The sequence below is a fragment of the Pimephales promelas genome, chromosome 22 (genome assembly GCF_988280905.1).
Source record: "Pimephales promelas chromosome 22, fPimPro1.hap1.1, whole genome shotgun sequence".
Classification (NCBI taxonomy): Eukaryota; Metazoa; Chordata; class Actinopteri; order Cypriniformes; family Leuciscidae; genus Pimephales; species Pimephales promelas.
In genome coordinates, this window is record NC_142790.1 from 8,641,464 (window position 1) to 8,652,450 (window position 10,987).

Genomic DNA, 10,987 nt, shown 5'->3' on the forward strand with positions numbered 1-10,987 from the left:
AAAATTTCGTATTTTGTGGGTTTCGCGGATGGGCGTGGCAAAATGGCACGCTAGCGCCACCTAGAAAATTGGAAAAAATTAGCCCCTCGTCCACGTTCAACCTACATGCACGAAATTTGGTGGGGACGTGTATCATATCAAGACGCACAACAAAGCCTCAAGAACCCATACCCTAAACTCGACAGGAAGTGCGCAATTTTGAATTTGGCGGCCATTTATGGACGATTTACACACTCCGTACTTTAACAAACTCCTCCTAGGGATTTAGTCGGATCGACTTCAAATTTCTGCTGTGCCTTCTAAAGGCATTGACGATGTAAAGTTGTGCTATCTGCGCGTTTTCGTCGATGGGCGTGTCCGTGGCGTCGAAGATTCGCCATGAAACAGGAAGTTGTAATAACTTGGCTGTAAATGCCCAGATCTGCACGAAATTTGACACCTTTGACAAGAGTCCCGCCCTGAACAAATCTACATGCCGACATTCACCCACAGTCATAGCGCCACCTGCTGGCAACAGGAAGTTACCTTTAACGAAGCAGTCCCCGCCGCTTGTTTAACTGACATGTACGAAATTTCTGTGGTACATCTACCGTGACCAGACGCACAAAAAAGCTTCAAGAACCATACCCTAAACTCGACAGGAAGTCCGCCATTTTGAATTTGGCGACCGATTTGGGACGATTTACACACTCCGTACTTTAACGAACTCCTCCTAGGGATTTAGTCGGATCAACTTCAAATTTCTGCTGTACCTTCTAAAGGTATTGACGATGTAAAGTTGTCCTATCTGCGTGTTTTCGTCGATGGGCGTGTCCGTGGCATCGATGATTCGCCATGAAACAGGAAGTTGTAGTAACTTGGCTGTAATTGCCCAGATATGCATGAAATTTTACACATTTGACAAGAATCCCGCCTTGAACAAAACTACATGCCGACATTCACCCACAGTCATAGCGCCACCTAGTGACAACAGGAAGTGACGTTTAACGAAGCAGCCCCCGTCGCATGTTTGACCGACATGTACGAAATTTCTGTGGTACATCTACCATGTCCAGACGCACAGAAAAGCCTCTTGGAGCAATGCCCTAAACTCGACAGGAAGTCGGCCATTTCGTATTTTACCGCCATTTTTGGATGATTTAATCATTACGTACTTTAACTAACTCCTCCTAGGGATTTAGTTGGATCGACTTCAAATTTCTGCTGTGCCTTCTAAAGGCATTGAAGATGTAAAGTTGTGCTATCTGCGCGTTTTCGTCGATGGGCGTGTCCATGGCGTCGATGATTCGCCTTGAAACAGGAAGTTGTAGTAACTTGGCTGTAAATGCCCAGATCTGCATGAAATTTTACACATTTCACAAGAGTCCAGCCCTGAACAAATCTACATGCCGACATTCACCCACAGTCATAGCGCCACCTAATGGCAACAGCAAGTGACCTTTAACGAAGCAGCCCCCGTCGCATGTTTGACCGACATGTACGAAATTTCTGTGGTACATCTACCATGTCTAGACGCACAGAAAAGTCTCTTGGAGTGATGCCCTAAACTCAACAGGAAGTGGGCCATTTCTAATTTTACCGCCATTTTTGGATGATTTACTCATTACGTACTTTAACGAACTCCTCCTAGGGCTTTAGTCAGATCGACTTCACATTTCTCCTGTGACTTCTAAAGGGATTGACGATGTAAAGTTGTGCTATCTGCGCATTTTCGCCGATGGGCGTATCCGTGGCGTCGATGATTCGCCATGAAACAGGAAGTTTTATTAACTTGGCTGTAAATGCCCAGATCTGCAAGACATTTTACACATTTGACAAGAGTCCCGTCCTGAACAAATCTACATGCCGACATTCACCAACAGTCATAGTGCCACCTGCTGGCAACAGGAAGTGACCTTTAATGAAGCGTAGCAAATTCACAGCCGCACCGGCTGAGCTCCAGATTATGCAACGCGGCCGCCTCACAACCCGACGCGCTACAGGTGCGAGGGCCCGCCCATCGCTGCTTGCAGCTTTAATTTTTTTTTCTTTTTTCTTTTTTCTTTTTTCTGCAAAGTAAGCGCCATTTTCGGGGCCTCAACATGCTCAAAAACTCACCAAATTTGGCACGCATGTCAGGACTGGTGAAAAATTTCATATTTTGTTGGTTTCGCGGATGGGCGTGGCAAAATGGCTCCCTAGCGCCACCTAGAAAATTGGAAAAAATTAGCCCCTCGTCCACGTTCAACCTACAAACACGAAATTTGGTGGGGACGTGTATCATATCAAGACGCACAAAAAAGCCTCAATAACCCATACCCTAAACTCAACAGGAAGTCGGCCATTTTGAATTTGGCGCCCATTTTGGGACGATTTACACACTCAGTACTTTAACGAACTCCTCCTAGGGATTTAGTCGTATCGACTTCAAATTTCTGCTGTGCCTTCAAAAGGCATTGACGATGTAAAGTTGTGCTATCTGCGCGTTTTCGTCGATGGGCGTGTCCGTGGCGTCGAAGATTCGCCATGAAACAGGAAGTTGTAGTAGCTTGGCTGTAAATGCCCAGATCTGCACGAAATTTTACACATTTGACAAGAGTCCCGCCCTGAACAAATCTACATGCTGACATTCACCCACAGTAATAGCGCCACCTGCTGGCAACAGGAAGTGACCTTTAACGAAGCAGCCCCCGTCGCATGTTTGACCGACATGAACGAAATTTCTGTGGTACATCTACCATGTCCAGACACACAGAAAAGTCTCTTGGAGCATTGCCCTAAACTCAACAGAAAGTCGGCCATTTCGAATTTTACCGCCATTTTTGGATGATTTACTCATTACGTACTTTAACTAACTCCTCCTAGGGCTTTAGTCGGATCGACTTCACATTTCTGCTGTGCCTTCTAAAGGCATTGACGATGTAAAGTTGTGCTATCTGCACGTTTTCGTCAATGGGCGTGTCCGTGGCGTCGATGATTCGCCATGAAACAGGAAGTTGTAGTAACTTGGCTGTAAATGGCCAGATATGCATGAAATTTTATACCTTTGACAAGAGTCCTGTCCTGAAGAAATCTACATGCCGAACATTCACCCACAGTCATAGCGCTATCTGCTGGCAACAGGAAGTGACCTTTAGCGAAGCAGCGTAGCAAATGCACAGCCGCACTGGCTGAGCTGCAGAATATGCAACGCGGCCGCCTCACACCCCAACACGCTACAGGTGCGAGGGCCCGCCCATCGCTGCTTGCAGCTTTAATTTTTTTTTTTTTCTTTTTTTTTTCTGCAAAGTAAGCGCCATTTTCGGGGCCGCAACATGCTCAAAAACTCACCAAATTTGGCACTCATGTCAGGACTGGTAAAAAATTTCGTATTTTGTGGGTTTCGCGGATGGGCGGGGCAAAATGGCTCGCTAGCGCCACCTAGAAAATTGGAAAAAATTAGCCCCTCGTCCACGTTCAACCTACATGCACGAAATTTGGTGGGGACGTGTATAATTTCAAGACGCACAAAAAAGCCTCAAAAACCCATACCCTAAACTCGACAGGAAGTCCGCCATTTTGAATTCGGCGACCAAATTGGGACGATTTACACACTCCGTACTTTAACGAACTCCTCCTAGGGATTTAGTCGGATCAACTTCAAATTTCTGCTGTACCTTCTAAAGGCATTGACGATGTAAAGTTGTGCTATCTGCGCGTTTTCGTCGATGGGTGTGTCCGTGGCGTCGATGATTCGCCGTGAAACAGGAAGTTGTAGTAACTTGGCTGTAAATGCCCAGATCTGCACGAAATTAAACACATTTGACAAGAGTCCCGCCCTGAACAAATCTACATGCCGACATTCACCCATAGTCATAGCGCCACCTGCTGGCAATAGGAAGTGACGTTTAACGAAGCAGCCCCCGCCGCTTGTTTGACCGACATGTACGAAATTTCTGTGGTACATCTACCATGACCAGCCGCACAAAAAAGCCTCAAAAACCCATACCCTAAACTCGACAGGAAGTCCGCCATTTTGAATTCGGCGACCAAATTGTTACGATTTACACACTCCGTACTTTAACGAACTCCTCCTAGGGATTTAGTCGGATCAACTTCAAATTTCTGCTGTACCTTCTAAAGGCATTGACGATGTAAAGTTGTGCTATCTGCGCGTTTTCGTCGATGGGTGTGTCCGTGGCGTCGATGATTCGCCGTGAAACAGGAAGTTGTAGTAACTTGGCTGTAAATGCCCAGATCTGCATGAAATTTAACACATTTTACAAGAGTCCCGCCCTGAACAAATCTACATGCCGACATTCACCCACAGTAATAGCGCCACCTGTTGGCAACAGGAAGTGACATTTAATGAAGCAGCCCCCGCCGCATGGTTGACCGACATGTACGAAATTTCTGTGGTACATCTACCATGTCCAGATGCACAGAAAAGTCTCTTGGAGCGATGCCTTAAACTCAACAGGAAGTCGGCCATTTCTAATTTTACCGCCATTTTTGGATGATTTACTCATTACCTACTTTAACGAACTCCTCATAGGGATTTTGTCGTATCGACTTCAAATTTCTGCTGTGCCTTCTAAAGGCATTGACAATGTAAAGTTGTGCTATCTGCACGTTTTCGTCGATGGGCGTGTCCGTGGCGTCGATGATTCGCCATGAAAGAGAAAGTTGTAGTAACTTGGTTGTAAATGACCAGATCTGCACCAAATTTTACACATTTGACAAGAGTCCCGCCCTGAACAAATCTCCGTGCCGATATTCACCCTAGGTCATAGCGCCATCTGCTGGCAACAGGAAGTGACCTTAAACGAAGCAGCGAACCAAATTCACAGCCGCACCGGCTGAGCCGCAGAATATGCAACGTGGCCGCCTCACACCCCAACGCGCTACAGGTGCGAGGGCCCGCCCATCGCTGCTTGCAGCTTTAATTAGGGCCCGAGCACTAACAGTGCGAGGACCCTATTGAAACTGTTAGGATTATTTTTTTTCTTTTTTCTGCAAAGCAAGTGCCATTTTCGGGGCCGCAACATGCTCAAAAACTCACCAAATTTGGCATGCATGTCAGGACTGGTGAAAAATTTCGTATTTTGTGGGTTTCGCGGATGGGCGGGGCAAAATGGCACGCTAGCGCCACCTAGAAAATTGGAAAAAATTAGCCCCTCGTCCACGTTCAACCTACATGCACGAAATTTGGTGGGGACGTGTATCATATCAAGACGCACAAAAAAGCCTCAAGAACCCATACCCTAAACTCGACAGGAGGTCCGCCATTTTGAATTTGGCGGCCATTTTTGGACGATTTACAGACTCCGTACTTTAACGAACTCCTCCTAGGGATTTTGTCGGATCGACTTAAAATTTCTGCTGTGCCTTCTAAAGGCATTGACGATGTAAAGTTGTGCTATCTGCGCGTTTTCGTCGATGGGCGTGTCCGTGACGTCGAAGATTCGCCATGAAACAGGAAGTTGTAGTAACTTGGCTGCAAATGCCCAGATCTGCACAAAATTTTACACATTTGACAAGAGTCCCGCCCTGAACAAATCTACATGCCGACATTCACCCACAGTCATAGCGCCACCTGCTGGCAACAGGAAGTGACCTTTAACGAAGCAGCCCCCGCCACTTGTTTGACCGAAATGTACGAAATTTCTGTGGTACATCTACCATGACCAGACGCACAAAAAAGCCTCAAGAACCCATACCCTAAACTCGACAGGAAGTCCGCCATTTTGAATTTGGCGACCGATTTGGGACGATTTACACACTCCGTACTTTAACGAACTCCTCCTAGGGATTTAGTCGGATCAACTTCAAATTTCTGCTGTACCTTCTAAAGGCATTGACGATGTAAAGTTGTGCTATCTGCGCGTTTTCGTCGATGGGCGTGTCCGTGGCGTCGATGATTCGCCATGAAACAGGAAGTTGTAGTAACTTGGCTGTAAAAGCCCAGATATGCATGAAATTTTACACCTTTGACAAGAGTCCCGCCCTGAACAAATCTACATGCCGACATTCACCCACAGTCATAGCGCCACCTGCTGGAAACAGGAAGTGAACTTTAACGAAGCAGCGTAGCAAATGCACATCCACACCGGCTGAGCTGCAGAAAATGCAACGTGGCCGCCTCAGACCCCGACGTGCAACAGGTGCGAGGGCCCGCCCATCGCTGCTTGCAGCTTTAATTTTTTTTATTTATTTTTTTTTCTGCAAAGTAAGTGCCATTTTCGGGGCCGCAACATGCTCAAAAACTCACCAAATTTGGCACGCATGTCAGGACTGGTGAAAAATTTCGTATTTTGTGGGTTTCGCGGATGGGCGGGGCAAAATGGCTCGCTAGCGCCACCTAGAAAATTGGAAAAAATTAGCCCCTCGTCCACGTTCAACCTACATGCACGAAATTTGGTGGGGACGTGTATCATATCAAGACGCACAAAAAAGCCTCAAGAACCCATACCCTAAACTCGACAGGAGGTCCGCCATTTTGAATTTGGCGGCCATTTTTGGACGATTTACAGACTCCGTACTTTAACGAACTCCTCCTAGGGATTTAGTCGGATCGACTTCAAATTTCTGCTGTGCCTTCTAAAGGCATTGACGATGTAAAGTTGTGCTATCTGCGCGTTTTCGTCGATGGGCGTGTCCGTGGCGTCGAAGATTCGCCATGAAACAGGAAGTTGTAGTAACTTGGCTGTAAATGCCCAGATCTGCACGAAATTTTACACATTTGACAAGAGTCCCGCCCTGAACAAATCTACATGCCGACATTCACCCACAGTCATAGCGCCACCTGCTGTCAACAGGAAGTGTCCTTTAACGAAGCAGCCCCCGCCGCTTGTTTGACCGACATGTACGAAATTTCTGTGGTACTTCTACCATGACCAGACGCACAAAAAAGCCTCAAGAACCCATACCCTAAACTCGACAGGAAGTCCGCCATTTTGAATTTGGCGACCGATTTGGGACGATTTACACACTCCGTACTTTAACGAACTCCTCCTAGGGATTTAGTCGGATCAACTTAAAATTTCTGCTGTACCTTCTAAAGGCATTGACGATGTAAAGTTGTGCTATCTGCGCGTTTTCGTCGATGGGCGTGTCCGTGGCGTCGATGATTCGCAATGAAACAGGAAGTTGTAGTAACTTGGCTGGAAATGCCCAGATCTACACGAAATTTTACACATTTGACAAGAGTCCCGCCCTGAACAAATCTACATGCCGACATTCACCCACATTCATAGCGCCACCTAGTGGCAAGAGGAAGTGACTTTTAACGAAGCAGCCCCCGTCGCATGTTTGACCGACATGTACGAAATTTCTGTGGTACATCTACCATGTCCAGACGCACAGAAAAGTCTCTTGGAGCGATGCCCTAAACTCAACAGGAAGTTAGCCATTTCTAATTTTACCGCCATTTTTGGATGATTTACTCATTACGTACTTTAACTAACTCCTCCTAGGGATTTAGTCGGATCGACTTCAAATTTCTGCTGTGCCTTCTAAAGGCATTGATGATGTAAAATTCTAAAGGCATTGACGATGTAAAGTTGTGCTATCTGCGCGTTTTCGTCGATGGGCGTGTCCGTGACGTCGAAGATTCGCCATGAAACAGGAAGTTGTAGTAACTTGGCTGCAAATGCCCAGATCTGCACAAAATTTTACACATTTGACAAGAGTCCCGCCCTGAACAAATCTACATGCCGACATTCACCCACAGTCATAGCGCCACCTGCTGGCAACAGGAAGTGACCTTTAACGAAGCAGCCCCCGCCACTTGTTTGACCGAAATGTACGAAATTTCTGTGGTACATCTACCATGACCAGACGCACAAAAAAGCCTCAAGAACCCATACCCTAAACTCGACAGGAAGTCCGCCATTTTGAATTTGGCGACCGATTTGGGACGATTTACACACTCCGTACTTTAACGAACTCCTCCTAGGGATTTAGTCGGATCAACTTAAAATTTCTGCTGTACCTTCTAAAGGCATTGACGATGTAAAGTTGTGCTATCTGCGCGTTTTCGTCGATGGGCGTGTCCGTGGCGTCGATGATTCGCAATGAAACAGGAAGTTGTAGTAACTTGGCTGTAAATGCCCAGATCTTCACTAAATTTTACACATTTGACAAGAGTCCCGTCCTGAACAAATCTACATGCCGACATTCACCCACAGTCATAGCGCCACCTAGTGGCAACAGGAAGTGACCTTTAACGAAGCAGCCCCCGCCGCATGTTTGACCGACATGTACGAAATTTTTGTGGTACAACTAACATATCCAGACGCACAGAAAAGTCTCTTGGAGCGATGCCCTAAACTCAACAGGAAATCGGCCATTTCTAATTTTACCGCCATTTTTGGATGATTTACTCATTACGTACTTTAACTAACTCCTCCTAGGGACTTAGTCGGATCGACTTCACATTTCTGCTGTGCCTTCTAAAGGCATTGACGATGTAAAGTTGTGCTATCTGTGCGTTTTCGTCCATGGGCGTGTCCGTGGCGTCGATGATTCGCCATGAAACAGGAAGTTGTTGTAACTTGGCTGTAAATGCCCAGATCTGCACAAAATTTTACATATTTGACAAGAGTCCCGTCCTGAACAAATCTACATGCCGACATTCACCCACAGTCATAGCGCCACCTAGTGGCAACAGGAAGTGACCTTTAACGAAGCAGCCCCCGCCGCATGTTTGACCGACATGTACGAAATTTTTGTGGTACAACTAACATATCCAGACGCACAGAAAAGTCTCTTGAAACGATGCCCTAAACTCAACAGAAAATCGGCCATTTCTAATTTTACCGACATTTTTGGATGATTTACTCATTACGTACTTTAACTAACTCCTCCTAGGGACTTAGTCGGATCGACTTCACATTTCTGCTGTGCCTTCTAAAGGCATTGACGATGTAAAGTTGTGCTATCTGCGCGTTTTCGTCGACGGGTGTGTCCGTGGCGTCAATGATTCGCCATTAAACAGGAAGTTGTAGTAACTTGGCTGTAAATGCCCAGATCTGCATGAAATTTTACACATTTGACAAGAGTCCTGCCCTGAACAAATCTACATGCAGACATTCACCCACAGTCATAGCGCCACCTGCTGGCAACAGGAAGTGACCTTTAACGAAGCAGAGCAAATGCACAGCGGCACTGGCTGAGCTGCAGAATATGCAATGCGGCTGCCTCACACCCCGACGTGCTACAGGTGCGAGGGCCCGCCCATCGCTGCTTGCAGCTTTAATTTTTTTTTTTTTTTTTTTTTTTTTTCTGCAAAGTAAGTGCCATTTTCGGGGCCGCAACATGCTCAAAAACTCACCAAATTTGGCACGCATGTCAGGACTGGTGAAAAATTTCGTATTTTGTGGGTTTCGCGGATGGGCGGGGCAAAATGGCACGCTAGCGCCACCTAGAAAATTGGAAAAAATTAGCCCCTCGTCCACGTTCAACCTACATGCACGAAATTTGGTGGGGACGTGTATCATATCAAGACGCACAAAAAAGCCTCAAGAACCCATACCCTAAACTCGACAGGAGGTCCGCCATTTTGAATTTAGCGGCCATTTTTGGACGATTTACAGACTCCGTACTTTAACGAACTCCTCCTAGGGATTTAGTCGGATCGACTTAAAATTTCTGCTGTGCCTTCTAAAGGCATTGACGATGTAAAGTTGTGCTATCTGCGCGTTTTCGTCGATGGGCGTGTCCGTGGCGTCGAAGATTCGCCATGAAACAGGAAGTTGTAGTAACTTGGCTGTAAATGCCCAGATCTGCACGAAATTTTACACATTTGACAAGAGTCACGCCCTGAACAAATCTACATGCCGACATTCACCCACAGTCATAGCGCCACCTGCTGGCAACAGGAAGTGACCTTTAACGAAGCAGCCCCCGCCGCTTGTTTGACCGACATGTACGAAATTTCTGTGGTACATCTACCATGTCCAGACGCACAAAAAAGCCTCAAGAACCCTTACCCTAAACTCGACAGGAAGTCCGCCATTTTGAATTCGGCGACCAAATTGGGACGATTTACACACTCCGTACTTTAACGAACTCCTCCTAGGGAATTAGTCGGATCGACTTCAAATTTCTGCTGTGCCTTCTAAAGGCATTGACAATGTAATGTTGTGCTCTCTGCGCGTTTTCGTCGATGGGCGGGTCCGTGGCGTCGATGATTCGCCATGAAACAGGAAGTTGTAGTAACTTGGCTGTAAATGCCCAGATCTGCACGAAATTTTACACATTTGACAAGAGTCCCGCCCTGAACAAATCTACATGCCGACTTTCAACCACAGTCATAGCGCCACCTGCTGGCAACAGGAAGTGAACTTTAACGAAGCAGCCCCTGCCGCATGTTTGACCGACAGGCACAAAATTTCTGTGGTACATCTACCATGTCCAGACGCACAGAAAAGCCTCTTGAAGCAATGCCCTAAACTCGACAGGAAGTCGGCCATTTCTAATTTTACCGCCATTTTTGGATGATTTACTCATTACGTACTTTAACTAACTCCTCCTAGGGATTTAGTCGGATCCACTTCAAATTTCTGCTGTGCCTTTTAAAGGCATTGACGATGTAAAGTTGTGCTATCTGCGCGTTTTCGTCGATGGGCGTGTCCGTGGCGTCGATGATTCGCCATGAAACAGGAAGTTGTAGTAACTTGGCTGTAAATGCCCAGATCTGCACGAAATTTTACACATTTGACAAGAGTCCTGCCCTGAACAAATCTAAATGCCGACATTCACCCACAGTCATAGCGCCACCTAGTGGCAACAGGAAGTGACCTTTAACAAAGCAGCGAAAAATTTCACAGCTGCACCGGCTGAGCCGCAGAATATGCAACGCGGCCGCCTCACACCCCAACGCGCTACAGGTGCGAGGGCCCGCCCATCGCTGCTTGCAGCTTTAATTATTTATTTTTAGGGCCCGAGCACTAACAGTGCGAGGACCCTATTGAAACTGTTAGGGTTATTTTTTTTTTTTTCTTTTTTCTGCAAAGTAAGTGCCATT